This window comes from Phasianus colchicus, chromosome 1, assembly GCF_987193195.1.
Source record: "Phasianus colchicus chromosome 1, bPhaCol1.hap1.1, whole genome shotgun sequence".
NCBI classification, from domain to species: Eukaryota; Metazoa; Chordata; class Aves; order Galliformes; family Phasianidae; genus Phasianus; species Phasianus colchicus.
In genome coordinates this window covers 114,586,600-114,602,226 of record NC_143436.1, presented here as the reverse complement: position 1 = coordinate 114,602,226, position 15,627 = coordinate 114,586,600, and positions in this window count along the sequence as shown.

Genomic DNA, 15,627 nt, shown 5'->3' with positions numbered 1-15,627 from the left:
TTAGTATTACTCCCCAGTTTAGCATATGGGGGAAGATGCATGCAATATAGTATATTTCTTGCTGTATTAGATCCTGCTTTATGAAAGACTACATAGTCTTTTTGGAGCCAATGAACTACTTCCAGTGCTTAGACTTGTAGATAACATTTCTAGCCTGATTTTAATGCTACTTGAGAGTGAGACAACTCACTTTATTAGTCCTCTCATTAAAAAAAAAAGACATTAATGTCAGTTTTATTGTGTTGATTAATGTGCTATCAGTGAAGTCTGGCAGATTTATAGTAACAGAGTCGCTTTGTTACATGTTTTACAGAGAACAGATCAAGAATTATCTGGCACTCTTTTGCCTTTCTCTTCTCTGATTAGAGCTGACGTGCACGGAGGTTACCACAAACTCTAAAACTCATATTATACTAAGGAATATGAGCAGGTTGCTGTACATCTGAATCCCCTTGCAATTTTAAAAATAGATCTATTGCATAGCACATAAACAATGGAAACCAGTGTGTGCAGGGAGTGCATTTCATATTATTCTATTCCTCCATAAACATCTACAGGAAAGAACGACAGTCCTTGCTCTGTCTTGCACAAACCACTCCCAGCCCCAGCTATTCTGATAATTTTGGAAGTACTGGGCAGACTCTGTGCACATGTGCAGAGTATCTATTGTCCTGTGGAAGCACTGAGCTCACTACACATTTCTGCACATGCAATATACAGGCAGTGTGATGGGTGCTAGGAGCCAGTGCATCCCTATGGGTCACATTTACTGTAAACGTGCGGACTGTCTGCACAGTGCATACCGAGTAGTTCTGACACTCCCTAGAGGTGTCAGGTTGGCATAAAAAAGACATACACATTTCTGCTGCAGGGACCCAGAAATACAGTGCCCTTAAGTCTTCCTGTTCTGCTTGAAGGGCCTCACACTGCTTTGTTGAGCATCAGAACATCTTTATGAGGGTTAACCCACCTGCACAAGTTAATCATTCCGGGATTGACATGTGGTAGCTGTAGTAGCGTGTGATGCACTATTATTATGTCATCCAGAGTTCTCCCATATTCATTACTTGAATTTATAAGAAATGGCTGCAAATGCAGTGTTTAAAGGAATGACTGTAATAATGTGGAAAGATTTTCCAGGGAAAAGAAGAGTTACCAGCACTCAAAAGGCTTAAAACAAATGCGTAACTGGTAGCAGCCACTAATAGCTTACAGTGTTTTTCATTACATCTATTATGCTTTAATCAGTAGAAGTGCTGTTTTGGTTGCTGAGCACACTTGGAAGATAGGGTATTCTTTTTTTCTCTTTTTACAAAGTCTTGCGCCTTTCTCCTGATAGTCCAAAACTTCCTTCACCCAAAGCCCCTCTATTCTGTTTGACCTGGCTAACAGCTCTGGGCCAGCAAGGAGAACCTACAGCATCAGGTTGGATATTAAGAAAGATTTCTTCTCAGAAAGAGCAGTGAGGCAGTAGCACAGGCTGTCTAGGGGAAAGTGGAGTCACACTGTCCCCGGAGGCGTTCAAGAACCGTGTGGATGTGGCACTGAGGGTCACAAGCAGTGGGCATGATGTGCTGGGCTGCTGGTTGGACTTGATGCTCTTAGGGGTCTTTTCCAGCTGTAATGATTCTATGATTCTATGATTTTACCTCAAGGGCTCTAGAGCTTTATACTTTTGCACCTGACACACTCCTGCTATATCTTCATGGTCATTTAAAATACATGATTACTCCTCTCCTACACCTAGAGTTAGAAATAGAATATTGCTTGTTAGCAGTTTATGCACTGTAAGAACTTGTTCCACAGCTTGTTACCAGTAGTGTTGGGATTCTTTGGTCACTTTTACATCATCATCTGAAAATGATCTAACATTAATTCATGAGACAGTGGGGAAAGAGAGAAAAAATGCTTTTTCAAAGATTAAGAACACTTTTTTCCTGTACTCTCTGTTACAAAGCTGACACACAGCACTGTAACAGCAGGCCTACTGAATGCATTTACAAATAATTAATATCTCTAAGAATATGTGGAACAGTAAGCTTAGAAAGGACTCAGTGGGGAGCTCGGACTACCAGGAGGGAACAAAGAAAAGTAAGGACTCTGAAACAGAATGAAGTATTTTATTTGCATCAGTTTGCATTAGAAATGACACTAGGAAAAAGTCTACATCTGACTTATGTGTTTCCTGGTAGCAAAATCTGTGAGAAGCTGAGTTGCTAAAACGATGCAACTAGATGCATTAAACAGCAAGGAGTCATCCAGGATTGGTTGCATGAAGACTCCAGAACTCAGGAGTTATGCTTACCCTTCATAAGACAGGACAGTGTCAGCCAGTTAATTTTTTCACTGCCTTTCAAATTCTCTAAGAAAGAGAGGACGAGCTGCATGAAGATTGGAGTGATGCACTGAGCTGATTTTTCTGTTCGAGGATAGCTTTCACAACTGAGCTCCAGAATTCTGAGCTTAGTTTTGTTTCTCCAGGAATGTGTAAAACTGGTGGGAAGGCTGAAAAATGGTGCTCTGCACAGGAGGGGAAAGGTTTCTTCTTTATTCTGTGTTTCCCATTACTCAGTTAATCACTCGGTTAACATATTAAGCAAATAAACATTTCTTTCTTGATTATTTTGCCACAGCTATTTAACCAGCTGCTTTTCAAATGCAGAGACGAAAATTTCTGGGTCTTGCCCAAGGTTGTGTTTTCATAGACACTTCCTAAGCCACAAGAACCATTTTACTCAGCTATCATGACTAATGAGATACAGCAATTTGCCAGGCTGTTTGGTACTTACAGTCTTATTACCAGCCCTCTGAAGAAATCCCAAACTTTTGTGGCCTCTGTAAATGCTGATGACCCCTTCCGTGCCTATGTCTGTAGTGGATTTTCCCTAGGGGCAAGCAATCCGATACAACTACATTCAGAAAGCAGATTTTTCACAACCACAAAAACACAGCCAAATGCCTTGGAAAGCTCCTTGTCATGTTAGAAGACTATTGAATTCAGCTGCTCTCCAAAGGGCCTATTTTAAGGGGATTGGCACCCTTGCATAGTAGCCTGTAACATAAACATAATATATCCAGAAAGAGGGATGAGCAATGAAGTTGCAACCTTTGCTGGCCAAAGTTAATGAGTTTAGCTGAGACTTAAGTCAAGCTGTGAGGAATTGCAGCAATAGCTGTAAAAGAGTGGAAGGGGGGGTGAGGCGGAACTTAGCAATTTAAGCACAAAATAATGTTCATTGGAAGAAGAAAGCTAAACTGCTCACTAGCATAGACCATGGAACTTACCATAGAATCACAGAATCACAGAAGGGTTTGGGTTGGAAAGGAACTCAAAGCCCACCCAGCCCCAACCCCTGCTATCAGCAGGGCTGCCCCCCACCAGCTCAGACTGCCCAGAGCCCATCCAACCTGGCCGTAAGTGCCTTCATGGATCCCTCTCCAGGTCAGATCCAGTAAGTTCAATGGTGTTTCATCTGGCTGACTTCTGTCTTCCATGTCCTCATCTGAAACACTCAAGGACTAAATGTGAAGTAGATGTTCTTCATAGAACATCATATGCTCCCACTCTTGGACAGTCTAGATGATTGGATGCAGAAGAGCTTGCTGTGCCTACCCCATTGCTCACATGCCCTGACTCACCACTGCTGGCAGGGATGTATGGAGCATAGTACGTGGTCAGCTCCCAGAGAGAATTGTCCCAGCCCTTCCCTGGGAACATCACACAGCACCCACCACCCCTCTGCGTGGGCACCCATTTCTGAAGGTAATTGATATCCTAATTGATATCACTGGAGGGATATTGGCTTACTTTGGGGATTTGACTAACTGAAAATAAATGCCTCCCAGCACTTCAAAATCCTTGAATGAGTCATCAGCAGATTTCAAGGCCCACCCTGCAGCTCAGATTTCTGAGTTAAGTCCCACAGTCCTTTGGGGGGATTTCTGAGCACCAGGCCCTGTGGGAGAATGCCCCAAGCACTTTCTCAGGGTGTTTCTCCAGAGGGCTCCTGCAGGGCACAGCCACTTCAGGCAGGAGCAGGGGCAGGGACTGCAGCAGGAATTTGGAGCATTTTAAAGTCTGACTGACAGTAACACGTCTTTATCCCAATTCAGCAATTACGTAACACACCTCGTGTGTCAATCGATCACATACACTTTGTAGGCATATAAACCTACAATACAGAGTTGCTGATAGTATAATCTATACAGAGAGAACTTTGAGATCCCCTTCTCTTGCTCCTTTGTGCTGGGATACAAGTTGGTCTTTTTCAAGTCCATTTATAATCCTGTCTTTTGCATAATTGCAGTGCCCCTATGTTTTACTTTAAATTACTTCTGCATTCATGCAGTAGGAGAAATTTTAAAAAGTGTAGCCAAGTAATTTGATTTTAAGAAGTGCTCTGGAGGAAGGTAGAAACGTATAATTTGTCTCCTGCCAGCTTTATGAGTCCCCCTCTCTCAGGAAAGCTAACAATTCCATCCAGAAATAATTCCATTAGACACAAAATATCAGAGCTGTGAATCACTGGGCATTTCAGAGCATCACTTCACAGCGGGAGAGCAGCTGAATACTGCACCAGAGACAGGAGCTTAATTCTTATTGTAGCACCAGGGAGGAAAATGCAATCAAAAGCAGCTATAGGAAGTTGCAGTACAGTAGAACTATCTATTTTACCCATTGCCTTCTTGGGAATAAGGAACCAGGAAATTATAGTTATTCTTACAACAATACTGTTGATTTAGCAAAGGTGGTAACTAGGATTTGCAAGACTGCAATCAAGGGCTACAGAAAAGCATTAAATTTTTTTTTTCTCTGAAACACTGTGTTGTACAGACCACACACACATTGATTTTAGGTATCCACATAACAGAGAAATAACTGGTTCTGCCCAGGAAAAGCTTTTCTGGCAGTCTGAGAGGGCAGTGAGACCAATCCAAATCAGAGCTACACAGTGACAGAATGGATTCTGAATTTCTGAATGGTGGGCAGCGAGCTGTCGCCTATTTGAAGTTTTTAGCTCTGACTACATCAAGAAGTCACCTGTTCTGCATTCCCTTCTCTGCAGCAAGACATATCAGTGCAGCTTTGGTGCAGCTGACTGTGGGAACTTCCTACAACAGTGGTTCTGTGAGGTTGTTGCTGGTCAGCCAGACTAGTTGCTTCACTTGCAACTTTTAGAACTTGTCTCATTTTGCAACAGAATAAAATTATTTCCCTGTGTTGCTAATATTCAGGAACACAATGGATTTTCTTACTCTTCCCTTTTGAAAATCTCCAAGGAAGAGACTCTACAACCTTTCTGGGCAGCCTGTGGCAGCACTCTGTCACTTGCAGTTCCTCCTGGTGTTCATAGCGAACCTCCTTTGTACTGGTATGTGCTTACTGCCTCTTGTCTTGGTGCTGGGCACCACTGAAATGAGCTCAGCTCATTTCTCTTTGTACCTCCCCATCAGGTATTTATAGACATTTATAGACATCCCCCTGACTCTCCTCTTCTACAGGCTCAGTAGTCCTGGACATCTCCACTTTCACTTGTATGAGAGATGCCTCAGTCCTATAGTGCCCCTTTACTGAACTCTCCCTACTATGTCCATGTCTGTCTTCTGGGAGGCTCCATTAGTGCTGAGTAAAAGGCAAGGATTACATTTTTCCACTTAGTGGCAATACTTTGCCTCATTCAGCCAAGGACCTTAGAATCATAGAATCATTTGAGTTGGAAGAGACCCTTAAAGGTAATGTAGTCCAGCTCGCCCTCAATGAACACCTACAGCTAGATCAGGTTGCTCAGAGCTCCCTCCAGCTTGATCTTCAACATTTACAAGGGTGAGGCTTCCACCAGAGAGGGCAACCTGTGCCAGTGCCTCACTATCCTTACCATAAAAATCTTTTCCTTATATTTGGTCTAAATCTCCCCTCTTTTAGTTTGAAGCCATTTCCCCTTGTTCTATCACCCTAACATACCCTGCTAAAGAGTCTGTTCCCTTCTTTCTTATAGACCCCCTTTAGATATTGCTGGTGTCCCTGGAGTTTTATCTGGGCTGAACATCTTCAGCTCTCAGCCTGTCCTTGCAGGGGATATGTTCCATCCCTTGGATCTCTTCTGCCACCTTAGCAGCTAGGGGACATTGCTGTCTCTTGCTCAGCTTGGTGTCCAGCAGGACCCCCAGATCCTTTTCTGGTAAGCCACTTTCCAGCTGGGCATCCACCAGCATTTACTGTTGCATACATGTCCCTTCAGATAGGTGTTCACATAGTGAGCATACTGAGAGCTGAGAGCCTAGAAACCTTGGAGATTCTCCTCAAGCATCCAAGTCCACAACTGCCTGGTACCCTGGGCTCCTGGCCTGATCACTGGCCAGGTGCCATTTCTAATCTTTGGCACCGAGTGCTTGGCAGGGGACTGTCCTGTAGCCATGATTTTCTTTCTGTTTTTCAGACATTCTCAGAATGGTCGGAATTATGAAAACTGTCAGTCAAATGGACTGATTTTTCTTCCTCTGCCCATTCCCACCTCTTAGTCCCAACATCACAATTCATCTCTCAGCTTCCCAGCACACTGGAGTGGAATACAATGTGGAACAAAAGCATCAAATGAGAGATCTAAAATATAAATAATGCTTTAAAAACGAATAGAAACTGTTAGCCCATCGTCTGTAACCACAAAAACAACATTGCGCCCTCAAATGAAAATTGAAGAACAACTCCCTTCAGGTCTCTGAATGCCATTTTGTGTTTGAAGTGGCTGGTTGTCATCGACAAGTGACATGAAATGCTCCAACCATTTATTCAAAAATCATTGTGCACTAATCCACGCAAAGATCTCAAAATTATGAACAGTGACATATCATGCGTGTGCACAAGTGCAGAAGAAGAAAGATGACCTTGAGAATTGCTGCGTAAGTACTGAAATGATGTATATTCTAGCTAGAAATTCGTTGATTTCAAAGAGGCTGGACAAAAATAACTAAGAGGGAGAAAATTCACTGGTTGCTCCTAAGAAATAAATCACCAAGGCTCTCCATGCTTCCCCGGAGATAATTACTTGCTCTGCTCTACCCCCCAAGCCACAATGAAAGGGGCTTTTCTTCCACTTGAACTGACCTTTGGCAAACATTTCCCTTTCAATTAAGGTCTGAAATCTGCTCTTGCTGGAGACAGCGGGGAGAAGGCTCTTTATAGCCATTCACACAGGAGTCAGGACAGAGAATAATTACCTGAATTCATAAGGTTAATTCCAGTCTAGACTAAAGCAAAGAGCTGTCATCTATAGGTCTCCATAGGAGAACAATATGTTTGTCTTTCTGGACTCTCTGGTCAGCCCGTGCTGCCTGCTCTGCTATATAGTACGAATATTTTTCTCATGGACTGTCGCGCAATTACTGTGTCTGAGCACCAGGCTTGCTTTCCTCCTGTCATTATCAGTTTTATAACCAGTGTGAGCCTCCGAGGAATGAGGCTTTGACAGTGGCTTGACCTGGCTCGCTGGAGTGAGTGGAAATTCTCCTGCAGACAGCGGTTTGGGCGTAGGTGTCTGGCACTGGGGAAGTTGTTGCCTGAGTGAACTAAAGAAAATGTATTAAAAACATGCATCAAAAACTTACTGACTGCAAATTTGAAGGTGAGACCTAGAGTAAATTAATGCATGGGTTCAATAAGAAGGAATGGAATAACTAGCAGAGGTAAAAAGAAGTATATCAGATTAATCATTGCAGGAATTTCAGTGGCTGCAATGGGAAGAGCAGATGGATGTGATGTTCCTGTCCAGCCTAAGCACTCCAGACATCTTTGCAAATTATTGCTAATGAGCCATTATTGCAGGCTTTCCTCTCTCTATGCAGCCTGTGTGAGCAACTCTGCCTGGTATGTCTCTGGCCAGCCTTGTGTTCAGTAAAGCCACACTACAGCAGGCAAATGACTGACTTGAAACTGGCTAAGTAACATGCCACAGTGAAACACTTGGATTTTCACTGTGCAATTATCTCAGTTTTATGGCGCTGCCATGTCAAGACAGCTGTACTAATGGTGGTGTCACTTGGGATGGTTAAAAGATATCATAAAAGCTTGGCTTGTGAAGAGAAATAGCATCCTTCAAGTCAGAGCTTTTACTGTGCAGCTAAAAATCTGTCTTCCGTTCCTGTGAAATGTAAAAAACAATGGCTCAGTGCTCATACATTTCTTGGAGGGTGGCACCTACACTGGATGCTATCACTTATTTCCCAAGTACTTGCCCACATCTTCCTTAGATCCTAAGCCTCCTAACTGACTTTTGTTCCATTCATTTTTGCACCCCTAGCTGAAACAACTTCTTTCTTTTGCTTTGGCAGTTCTGCCTTCCTCAAGATTTCTTCCTGTTCCTCTGGCTATTCCTTTAACACTTGTGAACAGTTTCATCTGGTTTTCTCCCTTCTTCTGAAAGGACAATTCTGTAATATTCCAATCACTTTTGTCTGCATCTTAGCCCTGTGTACCCTTTTGTGGTCATAAGAGCAACTCATTAGCCTGGAAGTCATGTTATTAAATTAAAATTTTAAGTCCTTTGTATCTTACTCTCAGACATCACCAGCTATTGACTGCCTTATTTCTGAGTCTGTATGAGGTGAATTCCTACAACATGAATTACTTTCTATGCCCAACAAGGTGTTCATAATAGTTCACTGTGGCAGACTACTTCCTCCTCCTGGTCTTCTTAGTATCAAAAATAATTAAAGATACTGTCTGTGCATTGATAAAGCAATTTCCTGTCTTATCCCTTTCTGCTTCTGTCTTCATTATAATTAAGCACAAATATTTTCTGTTCACTTTCCAGGCCTCTGTTTATTTACTTTAATGCCTTGTTGATTTGCATCCTCTGCTGCGCCAGAAATTTCAGCTTCGTTTGCCTGGATATCTAGTTTCCCACTGACTACACACATGCAGTCCTCATCAGGGAAGGAAGGTCTTTCCAATACTAATTTTTAAAATGTGCATCTGATCATTTTGCTAGAAATTTTTCTTTTTATTGCAGTGCCTACACAGTGGTGCCCATTAAGTATGATTGTGCAGGCAGCTGAGGAAATAAAAAGGCCTGTTCTGGGGTGTTTTTTTCCCCCCACATATTTACATGTGTGTGACTGAGCTATTTATAGTGATCTATTTAAACAGGACCAGAGTATGTGAGAAGGAGGCAGTGAGAGTAGGTACACCATGACTGTGACTTGGGAATCTAACTTTGGTTCCAGCTCTGCCACTAGTTTGGGGTGCTCCAAAAAGTTACCTGCTTGGGCCTTAGTTTCCCCATCTTTGAAACGGATAATTTTGTCTGTTTACAAAGTGCTTTGAGACCATGTGATAAAGTGCAGTATGTAATAACCATACAGTGTCACTTTCCCTGTCCCGTTCTTTCTCATTATTTATCACACCGGTGGGTTTCAACTGCTGCTAAATTAGATCACGGGCATCTGAAGGAAACCTACATTTTTCACAGTGTGCTGGTAGAAGCATCTCAGGGCTCCCTAACTCCCAGGTAATAATGCAGGACAAGCAATTACATTAAAAGCACTTCTCCTGGAGCTATGGACAGTGCTACAAAGGAGAATGCTAAGTATCTGCACTGCACAATGTGGATCTAAAGCAATTTCTCATGACATTTTATAGTCTGACGGTTGCCTGAAAGAGACCCCATATGGGATGTAAATTGCATGTGTTCCTGCCATATGCTTGAGGAAGCAAGATGCATTTGTACTCTTAAAATAGAGAAGCCTGCTGAATTCAAACAAAAAATCAGATACACATCACATTCATTCCTTCTTGTGTTAGGTCTATAGCATTTTTTATTCTTTTTCACTTGAGCACTGCATAGAGCTCTATTTGGTGTAGCAGAGTTTCCACTGCAGGGAATTTGTATACTATTTTTGAAGGGATGTAACAGATCCCAGTTGAGGTCTGTATCTTCACTCCAAGTTAAAAAAATATGAAGCAGCCCATACAACACACAAAGCCAAATTTAGGCAGAAGTCTCACTCCATGAATTTCCTGACTTCATGAGTGTTCCAGTCACTTATGTGAGAGCTGAATTTGGCCTGGGATGCACATTAGTATAGTGGTTTGTAATTTGAAAGCTAAGACATTTCTATTGAATCTTTTCAAGACGTCTATTCTTCTCTAATAATTCACAGAAAAGATAGAAGGGGTAGGTAGGGGTTTTTGTCTGAGTCTTGCCTATGTTCTCTATTTCTTGCTCTGTTTCTCTATTCTGACACTCTATAATTTTTAGGGATTCTTGTTCTTTATGCGAGCCATGTAGTGATTTTGTGGCTATGCATAATTATGAGAAACAGCAACTAGAGAGGCACTGAAAGATTGAAAATTTTCATTAGTAGAATGTACGAGGCACCCATATTACTTGACCTCTGCTGTAATTTAAAAAAAAAGACTATTTTTGTTTAAGCAAATGTGTACTCAAAGGAACAGCACAGTGGTTTAGGCCCTTAGCAGTATTTTTGCAAGGTCCATGTACTAGATCAAAAGGAAATGGTTTTGCTTCCAAAATATACATTACAGATGTCACTGTAGGCCAGCTGGGTTTACCAGGTTTTTCAGGCAGAGGAGTGGCAGGGCAAGCCCCTCTCACCTGGTGGCAGAGGCCTGCACTTCTGGCACTGGGCCTTGTGTTAGCCATGTTAGCTCGTGTGGTGGGGCAGTAACATGCACTTGAGCAAGAATAATCATAGAGACATAAAATCACAGAAGGGACCTCAAAGCCCACCCACACCAATCCCTGCTGTGGGCAGGGCTGCCCCCCACCAGCTCAGGCTGCCCAGGGCCCCATCCAGCCTGGCCTTGAGTGCCTCCAGGGATGGGGTACCACAACTTTTCTCTGCCAGTGCCTCACTGCCCTCTGGGGAACGGATTTCCTCCTAACAACTGACCTCAATCTCCCCTCCTTAAGTTCAAAGCCATTCCCTCTTATCCTATCACTATTAGACCATGCAAAAAGGCAGTCACAGAATCACAGAATCACCAAGGTTGGAAAAGACCTTCAAGATCATCCAGTCCAACCATCCACCTATACCAATAGTTCTCACTAAACCACGTCCCTCAACACAACATCCAAACATTCCTTGAACACCTCCAGGGTCAGTGACTCCACCACCTCCCTGGGCAGCCCATTCCAGTGCCTGACCACTCTTTCAGAAAAGTAGTATTTCCTAACATCCAGCCTGAATCTCCCCTGGCACAGCTTGAAGCCATTCCCTCTAGTCCTATCACCAGTTACATGAGAGAAGAGGCCAACCCCCAGCTCACTGCAGCCTCCCTTCAGGTAGTTATAGAGAGCAATAAGGTCTCCCTGAGCCTCCTCTTCTCCAGACTGAACAATCCCAGCTCCCTCAGCCACTCCTCATAAGGCCTGTGCTCCAGACCCCTCACCAGCTTTGTTGCCCTTCTTTGAACCCTCCTCGATGTCTTTCTTGCAGTGAGGGGCCCAAAACTGGACACAGTACTTGAGGTGCGGCCTCATCAGAGCTGAGTACAGGGGCACAATCACTTCCCTGTTCCTGCTGGCAATACCGTTTCTGATGCAAGCCAGGATGCCATTGGCCTTCTTGGCCACTGGGCACACTGCTGGCTCATGTTCAGCTGAGCATCAGTCAATACCCCCAGGTCCATTTCCTCTACGCAGTCTTCCAGCCACTCTGCCCCAAGCCTGTAGCGTTGCCTGGGGTTGTTGTGGCCCAAGTGCAGGACCCAGCATTTGGCCTTGTTGAACCTCATCCCATTGGCTTCAGCCCAGCTATTTAGTCCCCTACTTGCTTATGAACAGCAGGGTTTACATGGCCACCCCTGACCACGGATATCTGAAAGGGAAAGAAATCCACTTGCAGAGTTTGAGTTTGATCTCCATGAGGTTAAGGTGAAACAGTTTTTACTTTTGTCACATCTGTCTTTGGCTCTCACTACCTTGTACCCATCTCTTTCATTACTGATTTTTTTATAATGTGACCAAATGAATACTTTTACTGTGAATATTTGACAGAGGTACTCACCGGATTTCATTTGCATACTGATAAAAGTTATAAACCATGAAATAAGCTAGTCTTATATCATCCATATTTTCACCTTCCTGCAGGGCTTTGAATATGTCTCCCGCAAAGATATCTGAGGCAGTCTACCCACCTCTAGGCAAGGGCAAAGCATCCCTTCTTGTTCTCCAACCTACATGTGGACCACCAACAGAGAGCATTTCACTCACTGAAGCATCTAAGAGACCAAAAAACGAAAAAGTCAAGGCTGTGAAAAAAGTCCCTGGAACAGAAAAAGAAAAAAGATCATAAATTAAAAACATGAAAAACAATTGCAGTGGATTAAAAGGGCACTTTCCTAGGATACTGCAGAATAGAGCTGTTGTGGCGCTTTCTAGATGGGGTATAGTGTAGTTATCTCAGGCCATACCATACACTGTGCTCCTCCAGACCTGTTCCTGTGATTTGCTGTCTGTCTCATGACTGCACCAAAAGTAGGAGCAGCCAGGAACCAAATATCTCATCCTCGAGAAGCTGCATATCTTCAAAATTTAGTTTCATTCTGACTTATGAATAAGAGCAATTATGACACAATTTTTCAAGGAGAGAAATACAAATGTTGAGGAGAAGATGTTTCCTTTGGACTGACTCATTTAGGTTTCATTTTGTATTTATGTAAAACAGCAGTGTAACGTAAATGCTCTTGTAAAAAGGTAAGAACAGAACATTCAGCATCTTCTGCAAATATTTTAATGAGAGCCATATGTACCAATAGAAAACTTCAGTTTTGTCAAACAAGCATTTTCTGATGGAAAAAAAGAACTGCTCTAAAAAAAACCCTACTCTGCTCTCTCAATACATTCACCTAGTAGTTAAGATTGGGTATTAACCAGTCAACAATACATATTTGTCTTGCTACTTCTTTGATTTCCTTTCTGGCAGAAGGAAGGTCATCTAATGATTTATGGAGGCTTGTGGAGACCAATAAGTTTTTTTTTTCCAGTGGAGACAAGCCTGAAGATTTTTCATATCTGTCTCGTATAGGGCTTAGCCTTGAGGAACAAAGAGGAATGCTGGTAGGAGAGAGAACAGAGAGGAACCACAGAACAGCCATGCGAGTTTGCTGCAGAGCAGCGAAGGCTGAATTCCCTGTTTAAAACCAGGCAAAGCTGAACTTCATGTGTGTGGGCGACATCACTATTTGTCATTATTTCCTGATTAGTGTATTGTGGTACAGGCCTCTATTGCATTCGCATATGAAAGAAGCAATGTCACACACAGCAGCGAGTAAAATAATTCAGAAAAATGAATATTCATCTGTCCCCCTATGGATCAGTCATGCTCTCCTCAGCGGTCTCTTTAGCAATAGGTTAATATAGTAAAATAATGCATAGAGCTCAGTAATTACAAAACTCTAATAACTTGTTCGGGTCAGAAAATGAGCTTGTGTGCTCTTTGACAATATAGCAATTACTAACCATCATGCTAGATTCCTGTGGGAAGAAATAGTGATTACAGAAATACACATTGCATTAACAAAGCATTCAAAATGCTTTTAAGAAGTAGATAATATTGTACACATAGTTCGGGGAAGGAGATTCAAATCAAGACTTAATTTAGGGAACACCTCTTTTGATTAAAAGAGTGTGTTCCCAAGAACAGCTGGAGTCATTTGCTGAGATAAATCAGATGATACTCTCAACTTTTATGGGTTGCTAAACCCATGAATTATATGGTATGTCTAGGATTTGTTGGCTGCATTCTTGTGCTATGAACACCGATATTGTAGTTTGCTAACAAAGAAGAACGTCAGACCCAGCAGGCAGTGGCAAAGCTATGTCTTCTTTTTTTCATTTTTTACTGATTTGAGCTGAGAGAAATCTGCTCTTGCAAACACCCTTGAGCCTTCTGATTTTTCCCATATTAGGTATAGAATGAAAACAACAAGTATTTCCTATTGCCTCCTGCACCTCTCAAAAGGAAAGCGGAGGAAGTATCATTGAGCTCTTTTAAGATAGAACAGAAGACTCCCTAGGTGTCATAAAGGTTTTTAAAGGTGCTGCCTCAAGACATAGTCTTGGGGACCTCTAATCCCCCCATGTCTCTAGCATCTCTGAATTTATAATAAATACACTCTTTTTTTTTTTTTTTTTAATCTACACTAAATTATGTAAGAGGAAAATATAACAACTTATTCTAAAGATGAAAAAAGCTGCAAAAGCAACAAAAGATGAATTGTATTTCATTTTATCTTCTGCTTCCTCCCATCCCATGCAGAATAGACATCTGCAAAAAAAAAAAAAAAAAAAAGATTACTGCAGAAAATTGTGTCTGAAGACTTGGCCAGGGAACCATGGAGACATGATTTGAATCATGCAACAGTGAATTTATTTTGGGTTCTGGAGATAGGGATGATCAAAGATGAGGATGAGGTAAGCCATAAATACAGGTGTAAATGAACAAATACAAAAGGCAGGTCTCAACATACAAGAGGTACAACAAAATATGCGATGAAGCACCACAAAAGACTGAAAAGATGCTTAGTTCCTTTATTGCTGCCTTTTGCAGTGTAAGTTCAGAGCTCACACCTTTTCTAGCAATGCTAGGAAGTAAATGATCTGCCCAGTCCAGATCTTGTTTTACTTTCTTGAACTGCTGTGATTCTTGGGTGTGGTGGCTACAAAGGTAACCAACAGACTGTTGTACTTTAGGGGCTGAGCTGTTTGCCAGTGAGATGCACAATGTTTTCTTATAGATATTTTGCATCTTCTCCTTCTGTTGTTTTTCTTACTCTTTGTTACTATTTATGTTTTGGTGGTACTTCTGTTAATCTGTAAGCTGCTTTGAAATGGAAGCTGAATTCAAACTGTTGCTTTTGTTTGCAGTTAGGAGGGAAATCACAACACTGCATTACAAAAAAGCCTTCAGCTTTCTGTTCCCACTCTTTTCCTTTTTTTTTTTCTTCCTTTTCTTTGGCCTGGATAGGAGGCAATGACAAATATGTTATTAACTTATGAGGACAATATTTCTATTGCAAAGTCTCCAGGAGATATTCTATTCAATTTGTGATTTCAATTCTGAACTTTCAGAATAATTCTTCTAGTCAGAAATTCCTGTAATGTAGTCTCAGGAGGAAGGGAATTTTTTCTGAAAAGCTTTTCAAAAGCCATTTTAGGTGATTGAATTATCATGTGTGTTTGGGGGAGAAGAAAGGGGGGAGAAAGGTATTTCTACCTTTTATCTTTTTATTTTCCATATTTTTTTTCTGTAGTTTCAGCCTTTCGCCAGGCAGAAATATGTAATTTTTGAGTAACTGAGGCAATAGAAAGTACCCCAGGTGAGCTACGACACTCTTGCAGGGAGAACATGCCTTTCTCCCTCTCTGTGCCAAACACAAAAAGTTCCCACTCTAAAGTAATGATGTTTTGAAAACAAATACTATTGGTAAGCTAATTATAATTGATATTAGAAATGGTTTTAAAAATAGCATGGATCAACTCAAAAAAAAAAATAAAAAATGACCCATTTGCAGAGATGAGTTATCCATCTGGTAGCTTGAGTTGAAGCCATTAGTGTAATGAATGTTTCTGGAGACCCTAGCAGTGCAGATGGCACAGTGTAGGGTAA